This window comes from Pleurodeles waltl, chromosome 4_1 (assembly GCF_031143425.1).
Source record: "Pleurodeles waltl isolate 20211129_DDA chromosome 4_1, aPleWal1.hap1.20221129, whole genome shotgun sequence".
NCBI classification, from domain to species: Eukaryota; Metazoa; Chordata; class Amphibia; order Caudata; family Salamandridae; genus Pleurodeles; species Pleurodeles waltl.
This window is the reverse complement of record NC_090442.1, coordinates 490,104,047-490,127,058: the sequence shown is the minus strand read 5'-3', so window position 1 is coordinate 490,127,058 and position 23,012 is coordinate 490,104,047. Positions and strand designations below refer to the sequence as shown.

The following is a 23,012-nucleotide window of genomic DNA, read 5'->3' as shown; positions in this document are numbered from 1 at the left end:
CGCGGCCAGGCTCCCCGAGAGGAGATCGATGCAGCGCCAGCATTGCAACTAGGAACTTCAACACACGGCCCACAGGATTGAGGCATAGCTGAGCTGGAACGATGCAGCCCGACTTGCTGACAGACATATGTGGATACCACAGCTTAATCTTGAAACATGATAAAAACACAGAGTTTGAAAATACATGGGTGCATGGACTGGACTATTTCTTCCAAGCAATAACGTGGCAGTAAATGTATCTAGGAAAATGTTTTCCGTTTCTGACCGCGGCTGTACCGCCGCGGTCAGAATGCCCATGGGAGCACCGCCAGCCTGTTGGCGGTGCTCCTGCGGTCGTTGGCCCTGGCGGTTCTTACCGCCAGGGTCAGAATGACCCCCATTATTCGGCCGGGGCAATGAAAGCGCACATGGGGGCTGTGTATTCCACATAGCACCACCTGCATTAGTCACCTTTGGTTATTTTTGTAGCAGCAAGAGCTGCACGCCTCGAAAGAGGCACGAGAAAACACAATATACACCTTCCTACGCCTGTCTTTTGAGTCTAAGCTAATAATGATTTACATGCTGTGCCTGCAGCATCTCTGTGAAGCTGCCTACTTTGAACAGGAGTACACTTGCAGGCCTGCGAGGGTCATCAGGGAACGTGCTTCTCTAGACGCTCACCACTTGGTCAATATCGGGCGTGAGTAGTTCATACTTTTCTAGTTTGATCCTTTGCACTCTGGTACTTTCGGTTTTGCATCTCCTATTGTAGATGCAGAACTAAACTGGGCCTCAACTAGCTACATGGAACATCTTGAAATATCGTTGATGCAAAGTATTTGCATTGCAATAGAATTGCACTTCACTTGTTGACGTTTATACATACCCCTGTTTATCTGGATACTATAAGGAGGGGACTGTTTCTGCTTTGAATGAACCAAGGTCAAGATTTGACTAAATTTACCTGCCTATTAACTAGCCTCTTGTCATAAATGTTTACTAACTATAGGAAAATTCAGTTTTTTCAATCCACACTTTTGTGCTGCGTTTTATATTAAAAGTCCTACAAATACCAGCATGCCTAGCTCTGATAACTAAAAAGGAACAGCACTGACGGAAAGTGACTCATGACATGAAGCTACTGGACAGCTTGGAGTATACAGTGCACACTCGTACATTAACTGTGTAGTAATGGACACAACTAGACAGCTGTTCTGTTTTTCTACCTATAAACGTCAGTGCCTACTGTTATAAAAGGGGATGGTCCCAATTAGACAGAAACATTTTCACAGCTATTGATTTTGTTTTTCTAGGGCCCACGCGACTTCAAGATTGATAAAGTAAGGCATAAACAACAAGGGTGTTAAACAGGTGAGCGGTACAGCACTCTCTTCTGTGTGAAGGTCGACTGGGTTCCTGTCAGTTCACCCTCCACTCGTCCTGCCTCGGTGCGCCTTTGTCTTTTATATTTAACTGCCTTATGTTTTAGATTGCCAGAGATCAAGGAGCAGATGCGGGCAATCAGGTCACGGCCGTCTTGTTCTCCTATGCAGGGCTTAAGCCGCTGGCTGAGGCCGCTTGGCTGATCCGTGGGCTCCATCGGATGCCCTTGACTGTCATCTGCCGGGATCTCCCTCTCCCCAAGCCTCGGCCCACCGTGGATAGTAATGCCTGGGCTGGGCATAGCAGGGTGAACTGGTCCACCTTATTATCGCTGCTAGATTGGATATTCAGGGCAGCATCCCTAGTAATCAGCCAATCAACTGAGAGTTCTTGGTGATGCCCTGCCTTCTCACTGGAGGGATTCCTGAGAAGCTGCAGTGTGGTGATGCTTCACTGCCAAAAGCCCAGTGTCTCCTCTCCTTCTCCCCTCTCATAAGCCGCCGAAACTTAAAATAAGGCATCCTTTGCTGGGAGAAGACAGCACCCCCGCCCCACCTGCGCCGAGTGAAATCACAGCCTGGCCACAATATAAACCCCAGTACCTGCGAAAGGCATCCCTCGCCCACCTTGCGTTCTGCAGCCTCCCTGTACCAGGAGGACGCGCGAGAGTGGGTCTCCTGGCCAGTCACCGAGGCTGGAAGAAAGCCTGAAGGGCGCCCTGCTCACTGGCAGGTAAGGCAGCGTCGCTGCTGCATGTGCCATGTACCCCGTGGTGCACTCTTCTGAATGTCATCGTGAGGGGGAAGGGTGGGGAGCAAGGCTACGAGTGCACATGTTCCTATTCAGCGGCGAGAACAGACTGAGCCTCCAATTTCCGTATTATTAGGTGGGGTTGTAGGCTGTCCCTCCCCCTCCTTCCCCGCCTCCCTGGGCAGTGTACTTATTTACAGACTGTACGCAAGGGGTCCTTTTCACGCTTCCTACATAATATCTATACAAATAGAAAGAATATAAGTAGTGAGTGCATTGATACTGATTGGAGAGAAGTGCATTAAATGGTGTGCTTTACAGATGCCAAAATACAGCAGATTGATGTTGGCAGGATCCCTTTCCCTTGACTAATTCAAATTATCAGAGGCTGCTGATTACTTACACTAATCGCTTCTATTTATGAACAAACCCGGGAAACTGGAGCTGTTCCTGCCGCCCCACCCGTAAGCAGCTTGCGAACACAGGTGTAAACGTCCCAGAGAAGCACAGTTCGGCTACTTAACCTCTCTCGTGAAGGCGTGGCGATCTTTCCACACCTGCGTCTGATTTACCACAGCCCTGCGCATAAGGCGGGTTCCAGGGAAAGTCGATAATGTTATCATCAATTGAGAAACGCCAAGCCCGGAAAGGAGCGTTAATTACTGTTTCCCGAGTGATCTGTAGTTGCAGAACGTTAAAATTATGTTATCTTTTCAAAGTAAATAAATAACAGCACGTAGTCAGTCATTCTGATCTCTAGTATCCAAAACATAAAAAAAGCCACGTGTAAAAGTACAAACCGGTCTGTAAACTCTAGAAGTTTAGACGAGGAATCCCAAAGTGTGTCAGAAACGCAAGGGAGGGGCAGTTTGTGCTGAATAGACTCACGACTGCTTTCGCAAATGGAGATATCCAGGCAGTGCGAGCCCCCCTCCCCACAGAAGCCCAGTACATGACAAGTCTCATCAGAGCATGTCTCGGTGGCAGGTTTGACAGTCTGTAATTCACTCATCGCTGATGTGAGCTGTCTTCCACCACATTACTCCACAGACCCAGCCGAGTGATTCCTGTCAGATGGCGAGTGCTAGGGGAGATCTCCAGGTGAGGGGCCTGGAGACGTGTCCGAGGCGGGTCCTCTGCGAGCACAGAGGAAAACACCAGGGTGCTGTGTTCAGAATCAGACCCCCGTTATGATCCAAGTGAATCAGATTTTCTGAACCTCGCAGTCTCCTTTGCTAACTCCATCTCCACCATTTACAGCGAGTAGCGTCTGTTTCCCGAATTTGAACAGTTACCAAGCAAATAGCACGCGCCCTTCACACCTGGACACCAAACTTGTATTTTGGAGGCAATGCACACGCACATATTCCAACTAGGTTATTTTGATCCAGTAGGAGAAGCAACTATGTTGTTAAGTCTGTACCATGTGTAAAATAGTGTTTGTGTTCAATGTTTTTAAAATAAAAAGTGGGCATATTTTGTCAGTTACCTAAACTGATTAGTAAAAAATCGAATAGCTGTTCAACTTTATTTGTGATATATTTCTCATTTATGCTATTTGTATGTATGTAGCTAAACAAATTATTATATGTATAAATCTATGAACGTGTACCGTGAAATATTGCAAAATAATATCACAGTTAAAACTCAAACTAGAAAAGCTTAGATAGGCAAATGTGCACTTAAATAACATAGCCCATTGCCACACTCGATGGCCTTATGCATAAAGAGAAGAACCACAAAACTGCTACACGTGTTTGGTTTTGCAGATAAAGCATCGCTTTGTTAATAGCACATTTGTGGAAAGGGTGTGGTTGGCTTACCCGAAGCTTTGCCCCAACCATTTCAGGTGTTTATTTTCCATTCGTCTCACCTTTATAATATTCTCTTTCTCCCCCATCTAAGGATTTGCTACATTTTAAAGTCTCAAAATTATCAACTGTCCTCATTTTGTGTATATGTATTTGAACCGTTCATGGAAAGTTGCTTTTCTGATGCTGGAATTGAAAGTGAGCTGTACTGTTCCTGTGCGATGGAGTTCTTCTGAAACGAATTTCTGTACATATAAGGATTCATGTCAGTTTAAATACACTTTGGACCTAATTACATGTGGCCCCTGCTCTATGCGATCATTGTTGCATCTAAGAAAATCTGACATAGAGGTGTTTAGAATTTATCAAATAAGATCATTATTCACTTTTCTGACGTTTTGGGGAATAACATACAGGTTCTAGTAAATACATGACCTTTTGCTTTTGATACATTCTAGCCGGTTTAACCTGCCGAAATTTAATGAAGGATGCAAAGTTTATTGTAAACAGGTTTGCACAAGGTTCTCAATGTAACACATCACATGTATTCAGGCTGATCGACTAAATATGACCTTTAAAAGTGGACTGCCTTGTCAATGTTGAACAATATTGAGGTAGACGAGAAAGACAACTGTAAACAACAGGAAGTAGGGCAGTGTGTGGTGTTATTCAGAAAGGCTTCCTTTGAAAAATAACTACCTAGCAGTTGATATTGACATTGCAAGTGGTCATGCTCTGGTTTATGCAAGCACATGCACTACAGCTTGTTTATATGACCTTTAAAGAGCATGAGGATATAATCAGAAAGACAATAATATTATTGGATTTAAAAAAGTAATAGTTTCGATTACTCTTGGTAAATCCATGAATTAAGCATAGCAGGCAAACTATGATAGCTTCAAAAACAACCCACAGAATAGTGTATGTATCTCACACAGCAATTGGAATGGTGATGCACTATCTAACTATTGACAAAAACACACGTTCTTGACTAGAAACATTTTATTTTGCACTAGTAGGATACTAGGATGTACATTCGGTGTGTTCTGTCGTGCCCTGGGGCCGTGGACAAGCCTAGAAGGTGCCTCATGGTCACTAGTGGGGTAATAAAAGATATCAGGCGCAGTGTGCCACTCACTCGCAGCCCCCTGCCCGGGTCCGATGCAATACTGTTATCTTTGCCTCTGACTGGAATTGCTTCGCTTTAGAAACATTTCCCCTTTGAATCTCAGCTTCTTTGTGCAACCGCTCAACGTGGAACATTCTCCTCTACAATGAGGTGATGGGTGGCTTTCTGGGGATCATTTGTCTTGGATATGGTTCTTTCAATGTTCTCAGTGTGTTCCCGTTACCTCGATTGGATTACCCATCCTAGATATTTCATATTTCTCCACTATTTGCATATTGCCTTGGACTGTAGAGGGTACAGTACTCGCATAACATATAACTTGTATCCAATTTACTATGAATAAATAATAGAATGCGCTTTAGATTGAAATGTAACACAGATCACTTCAACTCAGTCTCAAATATAGAACAAGAGACTCATTTTTAGAGGAGTTTGAGCTCTAAACGGTGACTTTGCTAAACTGAAATCATTTTCCTGTCAAAGCGGTAGAGTATGTAACCCTCTGCGCTATGCAATTCATGTAACCGCAAAAGGGCTGTAAGATGAAACATTGCATACAGAATGACGTGAAATCATTTTATGCTGACGGCATTGTACGGGTGAATGACTGAAAATGAATGTCGTATTACTTAGCTGCCTGGCAGGGAAGGTCGAAAACTCTTATGGAATGATTTGTCACATATGGATTCAAGGTGTGCTGTATAAGTGTAAGTAATTCGGAAAGTTCCCTAAGGAAATTAACATTTGCTTGCCTGTGTATGTTGTATATTTGAGAGACTAAAGGAGAGCTATCACTTTGAGCTGTGTTCTGTGTGTGAAGGGACACAGAGTATATCCGAACAATAGCTGGCAAAGGAGCTTTCCTGTGCAAATGTATGTGCCATTTTTTGGAGGAGTGTAACTCTGCTGAGCGGTTCTTTTTGAATCTGCAAGAAGCTGTTTTTAGGGTCGAGCACAAAGCGCTCTGTCCCAATTGTTATCTCTCTATGGGCCTGTAACCATGCCCATGTTCTGCCTATCAGTCTGGTTGGTTCATAGGCTTGCTTTTTACAAATCTCTTTATTTCATTAGTGAAAGGCATGCATACATCATGCCTTTTCCGGTGTTTAGCCCTCCTCGAGCGCACCGGCCAACTACTGAAAACATACGAGGATCCATGTTTTCCGTATGGATTCTTGATTACTTTTTCTCTTTATTTCGTAGGCAGCGCGATCTTGATGGGCATTAGTCGAGCGCTTTGCATGATATCGACTGGTACATGGATAATTGAACTCTTGCCATTTACATGGGTAATTGCACTTTTGCCAATACGTTTCACTGCAAGCAAGCTTCTGTTTCCTTTTGTGTGTTTATTTTGCGCTCATGGCAGCCGTTGGCTCTCCCATGTGAAACTATTGAACTTTTCAGTTTATGTGGCAAGATAAGTCTGGTTAGGAGTTTACAACAGTAATAGCTTTGACTTCAGTAAACGCAAGATCCATTTACATTGCAAATGCTTGTTTGCTCCTACAGTTGATAATTGCATCAGCAGCTGGTTACCTTTGCTGTTCTTTTCTGTTTTCAGTAGACAAAGTTGGCCATGGATGTTAGTTCACCAAAATTCCAGGGGTAGCGACAGTGACATCATGCACATGTTGACCATTGTTCAGTCATTACCCATCAACTGGCTCTTATTTGCGGCTAAAGGCTAAGCAGATGGGCAAGAAATGCAAACGGGTTAAATTACCACAGGCTCACAGTGCGCTGTTAATCTTTGGTTTCTGCAATTTCTTCTTCACTTCTGACAGTAGGGATAGCTTAGGCACTAACAGGAGTATCAGCGAGCTTACTGCAAGTCCATGAAGTAAGGTAGAGACAAATTGTCAGAAACTGTTACTTGCACTTGCTAGGAGCATTCCTCCAGTGAACTCATGGAGCCTACAGTCATTGATGACATGATCCATTCTCTGGTCAACTCAGTTACCATACTGCCTAAATAGGGTTTTCACAGAGAGTAGTGTCATTTACCCCCTCCCCCAAAAGGAATGTTACAATCTCACATTTAGAGCCATGGGTAGATAACAAGGTTTTTGGGAGTGAGGAACTGGTCTAGTAGATATTGGTTTATCTGGAGCTCCAGAATCCTTTGGATGACAAGTGACCCATGTCTAACACAGCTTGTATTTTCGATCAACCCACACCCTCCCTAAGCTCTTACAAATTATTCTCAGGACTGATGCACATGCCTTTGCAGAAAATCAACAGGAGGTGTGTCAGGAAGTGGCTTTAGAATTACTTGCCAACTACTCCACCTGATCCTAGGATGCCCAAGAGCATATTTGGCATGTTGGGGACCACCATGAAGGTGCACAATAGTGAATAATCAATTCTGAGATTGTGGTGAGTTTACACGTATCGGAGACTCATGACATGAGAGAGGCTTAAAGTAGAAGTGGCCAGATAATCATTATTCATAGTTTAATCTCTGGGGTGATGTATTATGAGGTTCCGGAGAGGATATACCCATTTTCTGTGAAGAAAAGGTCTGTTATCCTGGAGACTGTGGCCAGTCCTACGGTGCTGGGAAGATGATCATCTGAACCACTGAGGTCTAATGATACTAGTGGAAAAAAATTAGTGAAATGAAGTTGAGGATCTGTTCCACAAAGTGAATAACTCACCACCTGGAGGGAAGCTCCATGAAGTTTGGCAAATAAAGTAACTGAGAAGATGCCAACAGCTGAAATGATCAGAATCCACCAGTATCTCCTGGGACCAGGAAGACAATGAACCCAAAACTCATCCCACCTACCGAGAATATAAAGTGTATTCAGAGCAATTTTGTAGCTGTAAATTTAGGGTTGCTCTATGATGTTGGTTGAATCCCCAGCCAGGATCAAGTGGTTAAGACTATCTCAGAAAGTGGTGCCTAAGTAAGCTGGATTAATATCTTTAGTGGCCTCTGTACCACCCCAGTCCCCAAGACAGCCCTAAATTTTACCAGTCATAACACAATTTCTTCCTTGCTTCGAACATCAAAAATACACACAGAATTATTCTGTTTTAAATGTTAGTTTGTGGGAACAACTGCCCCTAGAAGCCCTAAATCTATAAGCCCCAATGGGGTGACCATGTAGTAACATTCAGATACATTGATTTGTGAGGAGAAAGACAGACATAATTTATTTTAAGCTTAGAGAGTTTCTTAGAGTATGTCAAATTGTGAGGCATATCACGAATAATGATTTGTCTGCTACTGCTGTAAGGCCCTCATTTATCGACCTATAAGAAAAGGAAACCCCATAGAATCGAAGTACTGCAGAAATATCTGGGTATGTGTTGAAACTGGACAGAGTGATTCATTCCAGATAGCGATAACATCAATGACAGAACTGAAGAATGTTGGTAAAACCTTGGGTGTCTAATCAGAACTGAGCACCATCTTTAAGTGCACCGACAATTTCCCCATAATAAGGCTATCTAAGCTAAAAGATAAACAACAAAGGATCCAACTTTACATGTTGATGTTACACATGCAATATGATGACAGGAAGAATGTGGAAGCTCCTCTTTCCCTTTTTTGCTGTGATGGAGTGCCCTCTATTGGGTTGGTATTGAGGGTTCCAGGCCCTGGTAGTGATGTAGCGTCATAGATGCTCACAGGATTGTCACAAGAAATTATTCCCAGACCTGGTGTCTGCTTATACAGGAGATATATAATGGGCAGATAAAAATATTTATGAAGGAAAAATCATCTAATAGAATTTCTAACCAGTGGAAGGAGGAGATAGTTAGTTGGGAAGAAAATATGGGAAGGGCATGTGAGAAAAACAACTAGGAAATATTACTGACCTATAACAGTAATTGCTAAAGAAATACATAGGTGTTGGAAAATGGCCCTCTCTGAAGGGTCACTTCAAACATTTTGCCTTCCTCCTCCTCTTTTTCTGACCTCATTTTTGCTGACTTTAGGACTCTGGATAATTTACCACTGCTAACCAGTGCTAAAGTGCATGCGCCGTCTCCCTAAAATATGGTAACATTGGCTCATACCCAACTGGCATATTTAATTTACTTGTAAGACCCTAGTAAAGTGCACTACATTTGCCCAGGGCGGGTAAATAAATGCTACCAAGTGGCCTGCAGCACTGATTGTGCCACCCACATAGGTAGACCCTTAACCATGTCTCAGGCCTGCCATTGCAAGGCCTGTGTGTGCAGTTTCACTGCCACTTCAACTTGGCATTTAAAACTACTTGCCAAGCCTTAAACCCCCCTTTTACTACAAATGTCACCCCTAAAATAGGCCCTAGGTAACCCCCAGGGCAGGGTGCTATGTAAGTAAAAGGCAGAACATGTACATATGTGTTATACATGCCCTTTTAGTGAAAAACTCACCAATTTGTTTCCACTTCTGGGAGGCCTTCTGCTCTCTTAGATTAGGATGAGAACTGCCCTCATATACTTTTAAGTGGTAGATTTTGATCTGGAAGGAGTAGCCCTGTCATGTTTAATATTTCCAGAATGGTAATAGAAAATCCTGCTTACTGGTGGATTTGGATTTAATATTACTATTTCATAAATTACACTTTTAGAAAGTGGACATTTCTATCCACTTACTGCCATCTGTGCTTTACAGCCTGTCTCCACTTCATGTCTGGTCTGTGCCGGTTGACAGCTCCCCTTGTACATTCCACTCAGTCAGCCATAAACACAGGACACCCAGTCACATCTGCATTCATCTGCATGCTGAATGGGTCTCTCTGGGCAGGAAGGCTGGAGGGGCCCTCTCTTATACTTCAAAGGCCACCCAGCCTGCCCTCACACAAAAGAATGATAACCCCCCACAGGGATCCTGGCTGACCGGGCTGGGCTGAAAAGGGAACTTGTGCCCTTCAAAACCACTCTTTGAAGTCTCCCCCACTTCAAAGGCATTTTGGGGTATTAAACTGGGTGTCTGAACCCACCGAATCAGACGCTTCTGGATCTACACTTGCACTCTGTCAGAGGAACTGCCTGGATGCCCAAAGGACTCATCTGGACTGCTTTGCTGAGAAGGACTGCTGCCCTCCTTGTTGTCCTGCTGCCTTGCTGGCCTCGGATCTTGTTGGAAGGACTATCCAAGGGCTTGGATTGAGCTTGCCTCCTGTTCTGAAGTCTCAGGGCCAACAAAAACTTCACCAGTTAACTGTTTGCTAGTTTTCTGACTTCAGTGACCCCAGGAATGACTTAAGCGATGCCAGAACTGACACCGCAGCCTGCTCCCGCTCCATGGACATCCCTGCACGCAACAACTGAGGCCTGCAGTGCAAGTCCGTTGTTGCCATGACACCACTGACATCATGCAGGATCATTGTGACACTGCAAAGTCAGCACATCACGTCTTAACCGGATGGATCCATCAACCCTGCTGGGTCACAAGGAAGCAACGCATCACCACCCATGCTGCACCAGCTCCCTCCTGCAACTAGATGGGACTGACGCCTCACAGTGTGGAACCGACACCTCATCTCCCCGGATGCCGTAAGGCACTGACGCCGCACTGTCCCCAGCAACGCCTCATCTCACCAAGTCTGTGCAGCATCTTTGCTTCTTCAGTTTCAAGAGGTATTCTGCCTGGGGGTCCATGCGACTCCGTAACCAGCGCCTGTAGTGTTGGATTATTGGGAAAGGCTCTGTCAACAACGCTGTGATACCCCCAGTTGGAGCTATTGTGTTTCTAAGTGCTTTAGTGAGAATTAATCTTTAAACATTCATAACTTTGCTTATGTACATTGGATTTCCATTGTTGTGATCTTATGTTATTCAGATAAATGTTATCTATTGTTTTACACCTGTGTGGTGTATTTTTGTGGTGTTTTCACTGTTAATGTATGAGTTATTGCACAAATACTTTTACACATTGCCTTCTAAGTTAAGCCTGCCTGCTCTGTGCCAAGTTACCAGAGTGTGAGCATAGGATAATTTTAGTTGTGTTGTGACTTACCCTGACTAGGATTGTGGCCCCTACTTGGACAAAGGTGTTTAACTCTGACAACAAGGTGCTGCCACAATTCAGGAGTCCATAATCCCTGGTATTTTGCTCACTTACTAATGGGAAATATACTCACAAATTAGACATTTGGAATGCCAATCTTCAGTGTACTTCCAGTGAAGTAAGATGTTTTAATTAATGAGGCTAAAAAAGCATGGACATCAATTCACCAAAATGCCAGGGGTAGGGAAAGTGACATCACACCCCCTTTGACCTCCACTTTCACTCACACGTACACATATGCACAGATTCACAGTTACAGTCTCTCTCACATAAACACACTCTCGCCCACAAGAATGCACATAACCTATATTTTAAAGCATTTTTACTCACCTCCGCTGCCATGGAAGGGAATATTCCAGCTAATTGTACTCCATGTCTGTTACACTTCTAATGAATCATATTTAATTATTCTTTATTAGTGTGATTAAAAAATTGACAGAAAACAGAGAGTGGAACCCCAACTGAATGAGCCGTTACTGAATTTGCCACCTCTGAGGGCAGTACCAGGGGTAGCAAAGGGCAAGCCAGGGATTGCAGCTGGGACCCTTGCAACCCCTAAATGACATCCATATAAAGAAGTGATAGATGCTGATTTTAATTTAGTCTGCTTCCTGGATCCAGTTGGCTTCAGATACTTCCAAGGAAGGGTTATGCATGTTTCAGAAATTCACCGACTCGGAGAGATCCATTCTATCTACTCACCTCAAGCAGTGTTATAATCCAGGCACAATTTAAATTTAAAACATTCGTAAGTAGGTTATAAAAGCACTGGACACAGTGGCACATGCTGGCTGCCTTTCATTTGGATCAACTTCCCTATAGGTGACTTTTAAAGGTCAATAAACACCAGACGACAAGCCAGATTTACTTCTGTTTCACTCATAAATAACTTGGCTTTAATGAAAGTAAAGAATGCTTAGAATTTCCCCATATTATCTGTCTGGGATATATCCTGAGACAAATCCGGAAAGTTGTGCCCACAGTACTTTAAATGCTTATTAGCATCTTACTGGCTAGCAAGACTTCTTCCAAGAGTGTGGTAGTATCATTCTCCATTTAGAAAAGTCTTCAGTAAATATGGAAAAAAACTGTAATTTTTATCAATTGCAAAATTGCATTATACATAGAATATTTTTAAACCCACAGTGACAAAGCAAATACAGCATTGTTTGTCAAGTCTGTATCCGTCCAATAGAGTCAGTTTCCTTGCCCTCATAAATGAGCTTGCTTCAGTGGCTGGTGAGAGTGGAGGCATTGCTGCTGCCTCATTGGGTTTGTCTGTAGCGTTGAACCTTTTGAATTTGGCCATAATGGTTGCCCATCTGTCAGAGCTCAGACTTGTCATTTGTATCAAGTTTAATTCATTGAGTAGCTATGCCTTCACTCATTCCAGTGTAAAAACAAGATCTCTGTTTGAGCACGGAACTGTCCGACATCTATATTATCTCTCTCTCACTAAGCCAATTAGCATCCGTGGATTCAAATGGTTTCTTACTTAGATGAAGGATGGTTGAATCTGCATACTGGTGGTTCAAACACTGCAGGTTCCATCGCTATCAAATCTTGTCATGTGTTACCCAGTGAATGCAACATAATTGTTCAAAGCTCTTTGTGATGCAGGCCTCCTTAATGCAATGGATATGGTGGAGCTTCTCCTAATTAACCACCTACCTTTGTTGGTTGGGGCCATGGTACAACCAGTGTCTGTTTTTATTTCCAGGCATTTGGAACCATTAGTCTGCTCAGATGGGGTGCTCCAAAATGGTTATAGCGATCAGAAGCCCACTGCTAGCGCAGGTGTCTTTAATAAAGTTTATTAATGAGTGCTTTATATATTTTGAATAATGAATTTATAAAGGAAATGAATAACGTAGAAAAATAACGCACGTGGAATATTTGACCTCGAAGAATGGCCACCAATGTTAACGAAATGTACTAATTAATACATATGAAATGCTGAAAAGTAACAGATTAATGCAGTAATATGTCATATTAAGGGTTATGAAGTATGCTTTAGCTTATTAATTGTAGGCCTCAACTTTGCAAGTGTCTTGGCCTGTTTTGCCAGGCCTCATGCAGAAGCTGTATTTCTTAACGTTTAATAGAAATGCTGGCCTGAGTGAATTAAACTATGAAATGTCCATTGTCTTGTTAAAAGTGCTTAACGGAAGCTTTTCATGAGAACCGACTGCTAGAAGATGATGGTCCTGCTAATGTAACGTTTTATGTGTAATATGTGTGAGACTGTCTTTCCCAGGACAAGAACAATGAAGATACTGACTGGAGTGGAATCTGCAACAATATCGTTACCTGACAAGCCGGATGATGAGAACATCGTAAAGTGGACCAATCAACTGTATGTGAATGGTGAAATATTAGAATTCGCAGATTTGGTATAGAAACATTATTGGACAAAATATGAACGTACGATTAACTGACCAATAGGGAATTAGGGGATAGTTTAGGTGACTTTGATATAACAACGCTGCAGAGGGAAAAGGCTTCAGACTTATTCAGATTTTGAGAGAAGAAGAATATTAGGAGAGATTCGAGATTTTAGGAGAGAGACCTTTGTTCTGACATTGGGCTCATATTCACTGACTGAGAGCCTGATGCTTTGCTGATTGACTGATGACCTGAGGACGAAGACTGATTCTGCTTTCCTGACCCATACCGAGGATAGGTAAAAAATCGAAATGTGATTATTATGCATTTTTGCTTTTTCTTTCTAGGTACCAACTGTGCTGTTTTTATAGATTCGTAGCTACATGTTTTCCAAACTTGTGTTACTAAATTGTTTTGCATGAAGCCCAACATGCTGATGCTAATCAGATGTTAGTTGAGGACTCTGACTGATGACGGAAAAGACAGATACTTGATGGATTTCTCTGCTTAACTTCATGTATATCATTTTATAAACGCAGTTGACTCTGTTATTGATTTGCACTGTAACTCTAGAATGTGTTGTGGTTCAAGCCTTGATTAGATTACATTTCTTCGGCCGCTTTGGACAACCAGTGCTGTTTTTGTGTTTGTTTCACTTGATTTTGAGATTAATCTACAAGACCTTAGCATAGTTAATATACGGAAATAAACTTACTAAACTTTTACTAAAGGTGTGGTTATTCACGGCTGAAAGGTCATGGTGCGTGACATTTACTGACTCCATTGATTACTACTGATTGTTGATTATTGTGTATTGATTATGTACTGGAGCTATGGTAAGAACTTCTTAATTGCGAGTCAAAAGGTTCATCGACCTATTCGTGTCCTCTTGTAAGTATACTTATTTAGGTCTGATGGGCTAACAGTTATGGTAGCAGAGGATGGCTTGTCTCCTTTAGAGCTTGCCATAGGTGTCCCGTACAGAGTGATAACGGAGACGGTAAGAGGCCGATGGTTCTTCTCCTTAGGAGCCTACCATAGACGTGCAGTATATAGTGACAGGTGCTCCCAGTTATGGCAGCAGTTTGAAGCTGGTCCTTTTGAGAGTTCATTATTATTGAGATTTGGATTTTGTTTTTCAGTAATGATAATTGGACAGAAAATAATGTTCTCTTTAGCCAGAAATGACTTTCCCAGATCCCGGATCCTGCTAATGATCGTTTGAGGATTTTCTCGGCGTTCTAGTGATAGAGTGAGTGAAATAGATTTTGCTTGCACAGCTTATGCAAATCTCAGGTGAATTGTGAGGTTTGTGAGGATCTTAGGGAGTCTGCGTACTACAAATTAAGTTACAGTAGGAGTGTGCGTACTGCGCAGTGTGAAAATAGGGAAGTCATCAAACTTCATATGTGTGTGGCACTTTGTGCAAAAAAATTGGCCACGTGGTTGTTGATGTACGGACCCTGCGTGGTCTAAGACTCCGGAGTATATTGAAAAGTCTATGAGACACTTGGTTACACGTTGTAATTTGTCTGGTTTAGTAGGTTGAACAGGCATGGTCAACAAGTCAGTGGGTGAGTTAAAGTGGGCGTGAGGAAATTTCAACGGAGATTTGGTGAATCCTATATGCACCAGGACAGACCCTTTGATCAGTTGAGAGTAAAATTTGCGGGGCGAATTTTGCTTGCAAATCTGGGAGACCGAGAAAGAGGAATAGCTGTAAGTGCAGAAGGAGCCATCAGTTAAAATCCCTAAGGTTTCTGAAGCGATTGTGTTATCTGCTGGTTAACTACAGGAAAGGTGTGTTTTTTTTTGTTTGTTTTTTTTAATTTTTTTTTGGGGGGGGGGTTGATTAGTGCTCGCAATATTTTGCATTAGTTTTAAGTGGATTGGAGTTTACAAGGACGAGCCATAAGACTTTGTCAGCCGCAGTACGTGTGAGTGTGACGTCTTTTGGAGCCGCTTTGGGATAGGTTGGTTAGTGAGAAGGGTCATGAATGGATTGGCAGCCGTCCGTGAGAGTCAATTGGTTGAGAACATGGGTGAAAGGAATCTTGGGATTAGAAGTAATTTCCTGATTTGAGTTTGAATAAACAAAAGGTAGAGAAGATGAAGATTTTCAAAGCATTAAGAAGTGCCCTAATGGGGGATCCGTATATTACAGCCAGTGTAGGTGAGCCTACCCCACCAGAGAATACACTGGCTTACACTGTAATAGAAGAGAGAGGTGTCACGCCATGTCTTTGGCTAAAGCAATGGTGCAAATTGACAGAGAAAGATGGAAACTTAGGGGGTCATTCTGACCCTGGCGGTAAAAGGCAGTTACCGCCGGTCAGAAGACCGCCATAACACCGCCGCGGCCACGGTAACCCGCCAGGGTCATTCTGACCCACAACTGCCAAACCGCCAAAAACCGGACCTCCACTGAAGGCCGCCACATCAGCGGTCAGCGATAAACTGGAGATGACCAAACCTCCACCGTCACGCCAACAGAAATACGCCCATGCCATTACGACCCACGAATCCACGCGGCGGTCTTTCAACCGCGGTATCCCATTGGCGGTACACACCGCCGCGGTCAAAATACACACACACATTGAAAACTCAGCCACATTGGACAATTACAAATACACACACCTGATACACATACAAACACCACTCCCACACAATCAATACAATATAAAACACACACCCACATCACCCACAAATCGAAATTCAGAGACAAGGCGCAATACACAGAGAGAGAGCACAGGGAACGCAAACCACAACACACACAGGAACCCGACATCATCCCCCACACTACATCTACGCACAAAACACCACACACCACTACACTCATCACCACAAACACCACCCCACACCACCCCATGGCACCCCAAAGACACCCCAGGTTCTCGGACCAAGAACTCAGGGTCATGGTGGAGGAAATAACTAGGGTAGAGCCCCAGCTCTTCGGCACACAAGTGCAGCACACCACAATAGCCAGGAAGGCGGAGCTATGGCAAAGGATCGTCGACAGGGTCAACGCTGTGGGACAGCATCCCAGAAATCGGGAAGACATCCGAAAGCGCTGGAACGACCTACGGGCGAAGGTGCGGACGATGGTGTCAAGACACAAAATCGCTGTGCAGAAGACTGGCGGCGGACCCCCACCCACTCCACCCGAATTCACAGCATGGGAGCAAGAGGTCTTGAACATCCTGCATCCTGAGGGCCTCGCTGGAGTAGGCAGAGGAATGGACTCTGGTAAGTCTAATCTCAACTACTTCACCCCCCCCAACCACCAGCATGCCAACCCACACCCCCACCCTCACCCCCAACCCCCCAGCACATATCCTCCCTGCTAATGTCTCACCAGCACAACCCACCCAAACCAACACCAACCCCTGAATGCCAACACAAATCATGGACACCCATCACCTAAGCATGACCACTGCACAGACCCATCCCCCCCCCCAAACCACCCTCACAACTCCTCCCACAAGGGAATGCCAGCACTGGGGGACAAGGGCACCCACAAATCGCACGCCATGGCACACACAGAAGCAATAACCATACTCTTTTATCCCTGCAGGGCCCGAACGCCAACACACCGGCCCGGAGGGTCCAGAAATGTCCATCCCACACCCCAGAACAGGCCCCCAGTGATGACAGCAGCTCTGTCGACCTAGAACCTGATGACCAGCCCGGACCATCGGGGACCTCTAGACAGTCGGTTCCCCTCAGGCAGCCACAGGCCACAGCAGACCTACCCCCCTCTGGAAACCACAGCACCCACCCAGCGGGCCCATGCCTCTGTCTCCAGGACAGGTCAAGCAGCGGTGTGTCTACCACTACAGGGCACCCAGGGCAACCCACCACCCCAACAACAACAGGGACCTGGGGGCAGTGGTAGTGGGCACACCGTCCAGGGGACAGAGGCCCAGGAACAAAGGGGAACTGGGAGGGCTGCTGTGCGACAGAGGGAGGACAGGCCTAGGGAACCCACTTTCCAAGAGGCCCTCACCACCATCATGGGAGCATACCACCACTCCCAAGAGACGATGGCGACGGTCCTGGCCAGGTTCCAGGAGATCCAGGCCATGCAGGAGGGCCAGTACATGGGGTTCCGGGAAGAACTGCGCAGCATCAGTTCCGCAATGGGTACAATCGTGGTGGCACTCAACCAGATTGTCACCACATTGCGGGACCATGTGGCCCCCCAAAGGGCCCCTGCCACTAGCATGGAGGAAGAACAGCCCACCACCTCCGCCGGCGCTAGTGGTCAGGAGGCCCCGACACAACAGCAACGGGCCACCCGGACCCCACCCCCTGCAGAACATGAACCACCCCGCAAGAAAGGCCTGAGAGCTAGGAAGAAGACAGAGTAGGATGTCAAGACCCCCGCCATGCACGGATCCTCCCAGGATGTCATCCTACTGTCCCACTTGTTCACCCTGTCCAACCTTGAACTGCCCCTGCTCCACCTTCCACAGGCATATGGACAATGCACCTGTGCGAACGAGAGTCTGGACTCTGCCATGGACATGCCTCCACCATCACCCATCACCCTTTTTGAACTATACACCAATTTTTGCACTTCAATAAACACAATTATTGCACAAAAAACATCTGGAGTTTGCTATTTTTTTTTTTAACGAAATGTATTCGATATAACCAACCAAAAATGTCCAAATACATTGTGATGACAACATACCAGTGTCACACAGCAGTAGTCCATGGGGAAATAAACCAGAGGGCACTCCGTGGGGACCAGATCACTGAAATAGGAAGGCAAATTCACAACTAAGTTACCATACATTGGGGTGAAAGGTCAGACAGTAGAGAGCCAGTACTGTTACAGATATAATAAAATGCAGGAGTAGATTCTTACCTGTGTGTTACTGGAAATACTGCAGTATCACTCTGTCCCTGTTGTCTGTGTCGTCCTCTTCATCTTCCTCCTCTTCACTCTCCGCAGGCTCCACAGCGGCCACAACACCACCATCTGGACCATCCTCCTGCAGGAAAGGCACCTGGCGTCGCAAAGCCAGGTTGTGAAGCATGCAGCAGGCCACGATGATATGACACACCTTCTTTGGTGAGTACATTAGGGATCCACCTGTCATATGCAGGCACCTAAACCTGGCCTTCAGGAGGCCGAAGGTCCGCTCGATCACCCTCCTAGTACGCCCATGGGCCTCATTGTACCGTTCCTCTGCCCTTGTCCTGGGATTCCTCACTGGGGTCAATAGCCAAGGCAGGTTGGGGTAACCAGAGTCACCAATTAGCCACACACGCTGTCTCTGTAGCTGTTCCATCACATAAGGGATGCTGCTATTTCGCATGACGTACGCGTCATGCACTGACCTGGGAACTTGGCATTTAAATGGGAGATGTACTGGTCAGCCAAACAGACCACCTGGACATTCATCGAATGATAACTTTTTCGGTTCCTGTACACCTGTTCATTGTCTTTTGGGGGGACCAAAGCCACATGGGTACCATCAATGGCACCAATGATATTGGGAATGTGTCCAAGGGCATAGAAATCACCCTTCACTGTAGGCAAGTCACCCACCTCAGGGAAAATGATGTAGCTCCGCATGTATTTCATCAGGGCAGAAAACACTCTGGACAATACCCTTGAAAACATAGGCTGAGACATCCCAGATGAAATGGCCACCGTAATTTGAAATGATCCACTAGCCAAAAAATGGAGTACTGACAGCACCTGCACTAGAGGCGGAATCCCTGTGGGTTGGCGGATGGGTGACATCAGGTCTGGCTCCAGCTGGGCACACAGTTCCTGTATAGTGGCACTGTTGAGTCTGTAGGTGAGTATGACATGTCGTTCTTCCATTGTCGACAGGTCCACCAGCGGTCTGTATACGGGAACATTCCTCCGTCTCCTCGCAAGTCCCAGCGGACGGTGCCTAGGAAGGACAACATGGAGCACAGAGTCAATCAACCCACAGGTAAGTTCCCACAGCCTGCACAGTACACGAATCTCTCTGGATTGAATAGCTTGTATGAGTGTCGATGCAAAGCCTAGCCATGTGTGACGCAGTAGGAATTAAGCCATGTGGGCCCTTGAAATGGCGGCTGCCTGACCTGTGAAGTGTGACAATGTGAAGTGAGGTCATTGCGCTGGCGTGGCACGCCGTGGCGGTAGGCGGTCGAAGACCACGGCGCAAAGCAGCATTGGTTAACATTGAACCCTATGGGTTTCAGGAGCCAATGACGATGTGCGCCGGCGGTCGCGGTACGCACCGCCGCGGTCGCGACCGCCATTTTCTCTCTGCTTAATCCCACGAGACCTGAACATCCACAGGAGAGGACCTATACTGCAAGTGCTGCTGTGACCTCGGTCTGGAAGTGACAATGGCTGCTGCGACTGGGGAAAGGGCCCCCGCCTTCAATTCTGAAGAGTTGGAGAAGCTCGTGGACGGGGTCCTCCCCCAGTATGCGCTACTCTACGGTCCTCCAGACCAACAGGTGAGTACACGGGGGCCAATGCAAAGTGTGCAATGCCTGTGATGAGTGGGGTGGATGTACGATGGAGGGGAGGGGAGCGAATTACGAATGCATGGCACGACAGATGAGAGCATGTGCCACATGGCAAGTTTGGGGAGGGGGGGCCACTCACATCCAGCATGCAGAAAAGTGATGATGTTTCTTTTCCCCCCCTGTACATGTCACATAGGTCAGCGCCCATCAGAAGATCAATATTTGGCGTGCCATCGCCAAGGACGTCCGGGCCCTGGGGGTCCACAACAGACTGGGCACCCACTGCCGCAAGAGGTGGGAGGACATCCGCCGCGGGAGCAGGAAGACCGCCGAGGCTCTGCTGGGGATGGCCTCCCAACCTAGGAGGGGTGCCAGTCGTACCTTGACCCCCCCGATGTCCCAGATCCTGGCGGTGGCCTACCCCGATTTAGATGGGCGCTTGAGGACATCACAGCAGACACAAGGGGGTGAGTACCAGCACATTCAGCTATATTTGCGCGCAGTTGAGGTGCCTGGGTGGGGGAGGAGGGCTGTGGGTATCCCTAGGCCAGGGCGATTTCTGTAGGCTAGGCCCCTCCGTGAGGTATGGTCCTGTGCCCCCGCCCCCCACCTCTGTAGGGTGCCTAGTAACGCTATTCATGGACCTGTGTATTCTGTGTGGGCAGTTGTCGCCCATAGGCTTGTAGGGCATGTCCCAGTGAATGAGTAGTGTACCCCAAGTGCGCAGCGTAGTGCAGGGGGCTTCTGTGTCTGTCCTCTCCGCCAACGGTGTCCCCAATGCATGCACTCAACTTGTCTTTATTTCTCCACCCCCCCCCCATTTACTTTGTTTTTCTGTGAATGTGTGCATTAGCATCATCAGGCGGAGGAGAAGTGGCATCGGCGCAAGAGGGAGCTGCATCTCACATGGCCCCGGAGGGCCATGCAACGGACTCCGACATGACCAGTGAGACGTAGGGCGAGGGGGGCTCCACCACGGGGACCAGTGCAGACGTCAGTGACACCGACACGTCCTCGGATGGGAGCTCCCTTGCGGTGGCGGCAACATCCGTGCCCACCGATACTACAGGTACAGCCGCCACTCAGCGCACCAGCTCCGCCCTCCCAGCAGCCCCTCGGCCTTCGGCCCGTGCCCGCACGGCCAGGAAGGCAGCCATCTCCTTCACCCCAGGCACCTCAGGCCCTGCCCCAGTCACCCCTGCGGCCCTCAGTGAGGAGGTCATTGACCTCCTGAGGACCATCATTGTTGGGCAGTCTACCCTTTTGTATGCCATCCAGGGTGTGGAGAGGGAGGTGCATCAAAGCAATGCATACCTGGAGGGCCTTCATTCGGGTCAGGCTGCCCATCAGCGATCGTTCAACGCTCTGGCCTCAGCACTGACGGCAGCGATTGTCCCTGTCTCCAGCCTCCCTCTTCTAACTCCCTCCACCCAGTCCCACTCCCCTGTTCCTCTGCCTATCCCATCCACACCTACAGACCAGCCTGCACACACCTCAACACCCAAGGGAAGCTCATCCAGACATAAGCACCACAGAACACACAAGCATTCACACAAGCAACATACAGATGCAGACATGCCAACAGCCACTACCTCCTCTGTGTCCCCCACCTCCTCGTCTCCCTCCTCCCTCCCTGTGACGTCTACACTCACACCTGCATGCACACCACCATCAGCCAGTACACCCATCACCAGCACACCCTCCACACCAGTCCGCACATGTGCAGTCACCACCCCCTCTGCCATTTACACGTCCCCTGTGTCCTCTCCCAGTGTGTCTGTCACCCCCGCTTCCAAACCACACAAACGCAGGCAGGCACCCACCTCACGTCAGCCTCCAGCCCAAGCACCTGCACCCAAAGACACCAGACTTGCCTCTCCTACAACCACATCCTCTTCCTCCACTCCCATACCCACTCCAGCTACCCTTCCCATGGCTCCTAAAAAACTAATCCTCTATAAACTGGACCTCTTTTCCTCACCTGACCCACCCCCTCCATCTCGTAAGAGTTCCAAAAACACCTCAGCCACAACCAGCCCAGCAACTCCCAAGAACGTCGTGCCTGGTTTTTGGAGTCCGCCCTTCCCTTGGGCAGGGACATCGGCCAGCAGCAAAGGCACAGCCAGCCCCCCCCCTGGGAAGAGGAGCAAAAAACTGAAGGGCAGGCGCGACAGGCCTGATACGCCTGCCCCCAAGGAGGGTAGCCTTGCACCGTCACCTGCCACATCGGGTAAGGGAGCCAAGGGCAACGGAGAGTCTGCCAAGGAGGGCAAGGGCAGCAAAGCGCAAAAGGCAGGGAGAAGCCGACCTGGCCATGAGGGCCCCACCAGCCCCATTCTGGGGGTATCGGAGGAGACCCAGGGCCCCAGGACTCCATCACAGGAGGGCCCCGCAACGGAAAGGTCCGATGCTGACTGAGCGGGAAGTATTGGCCAGGTGTGGTTCACTCGAAACACAAGACAGGCACCGCTGAACAGGGCCCCGCCGTGAGGAGCACCGCTGAACAGGGCCCCGCCGTGAGGAGCACCGCTGAACAGGGCCCCGCCGTGAGAAGCACCGCTGAACAGGGCCCCGCCGTGAGGAGCACCGCTGAACAGGGCCCCGCCGTGAGGAGCACCGCTGAACAGGGCCCCGCCAAGACAGGCACCGCTGAACAGGGCCCCGCCGTGAGGAGCACCGCTGAACAGGGCCCCGCCGTGAGGAGCACCGCTGAACAGGGCCCCGCCAAGACAGGCACCGCTGAACAGGGCCCTCCTGTCAAGCACCGCTCTGCTGGGCCCTCATCTCAAGCACCGCTCCGCTGGGCCCTCCTGTCAAGCACCGCTCCGCTGGGCCCTCCTGTCAAGCACCGCTCCGCTGGGCCCTCCTGTCAAGCACCGCTCCGCTGGGCCCTCATCTCAAGCACCGCTCTGCTGGGCCCTCTTGTCAAGCACCGCTGGCCCATTGGCAGGCCTGGTTCTGTGTCGGCCAGGGCTTCACGAGGCACTCTGCCCACCATGCCTCCTCCATGACCAGTGGACTCTGTAATCCACCTGATGGACTGTGGCTTTGCACCCCCCAGGATGGA

The 23,012-nt window shown here is 47.4% G+C and overlaps 1 protein-coding gene across 3 annotated transcripts in view; it reads left to right on the top strand.

Annotated features, from left to right (window-relative positions):
- The first annotated feature begins 1,784 nt into the window (after positions 1-1,784).
- SYT1 (synaptotagmin 1) overlaps positions 1,785-23,012 on the top strand; it is a 3,823,670-nt gene continuing 3,802,442 nt past the window's right edge. For all 3 annotated transcript variants that reach the window (XM_069228780.1, XM_069228783.1, XM_069228779.1), the window contains exon 1: positions 1,785-2,097. The gene's annotated coding sequence lies outside the window, so the exon portion shown is untranslated. The remainder of the gene's footprint in view (positions 2,098-23,012) is intronic.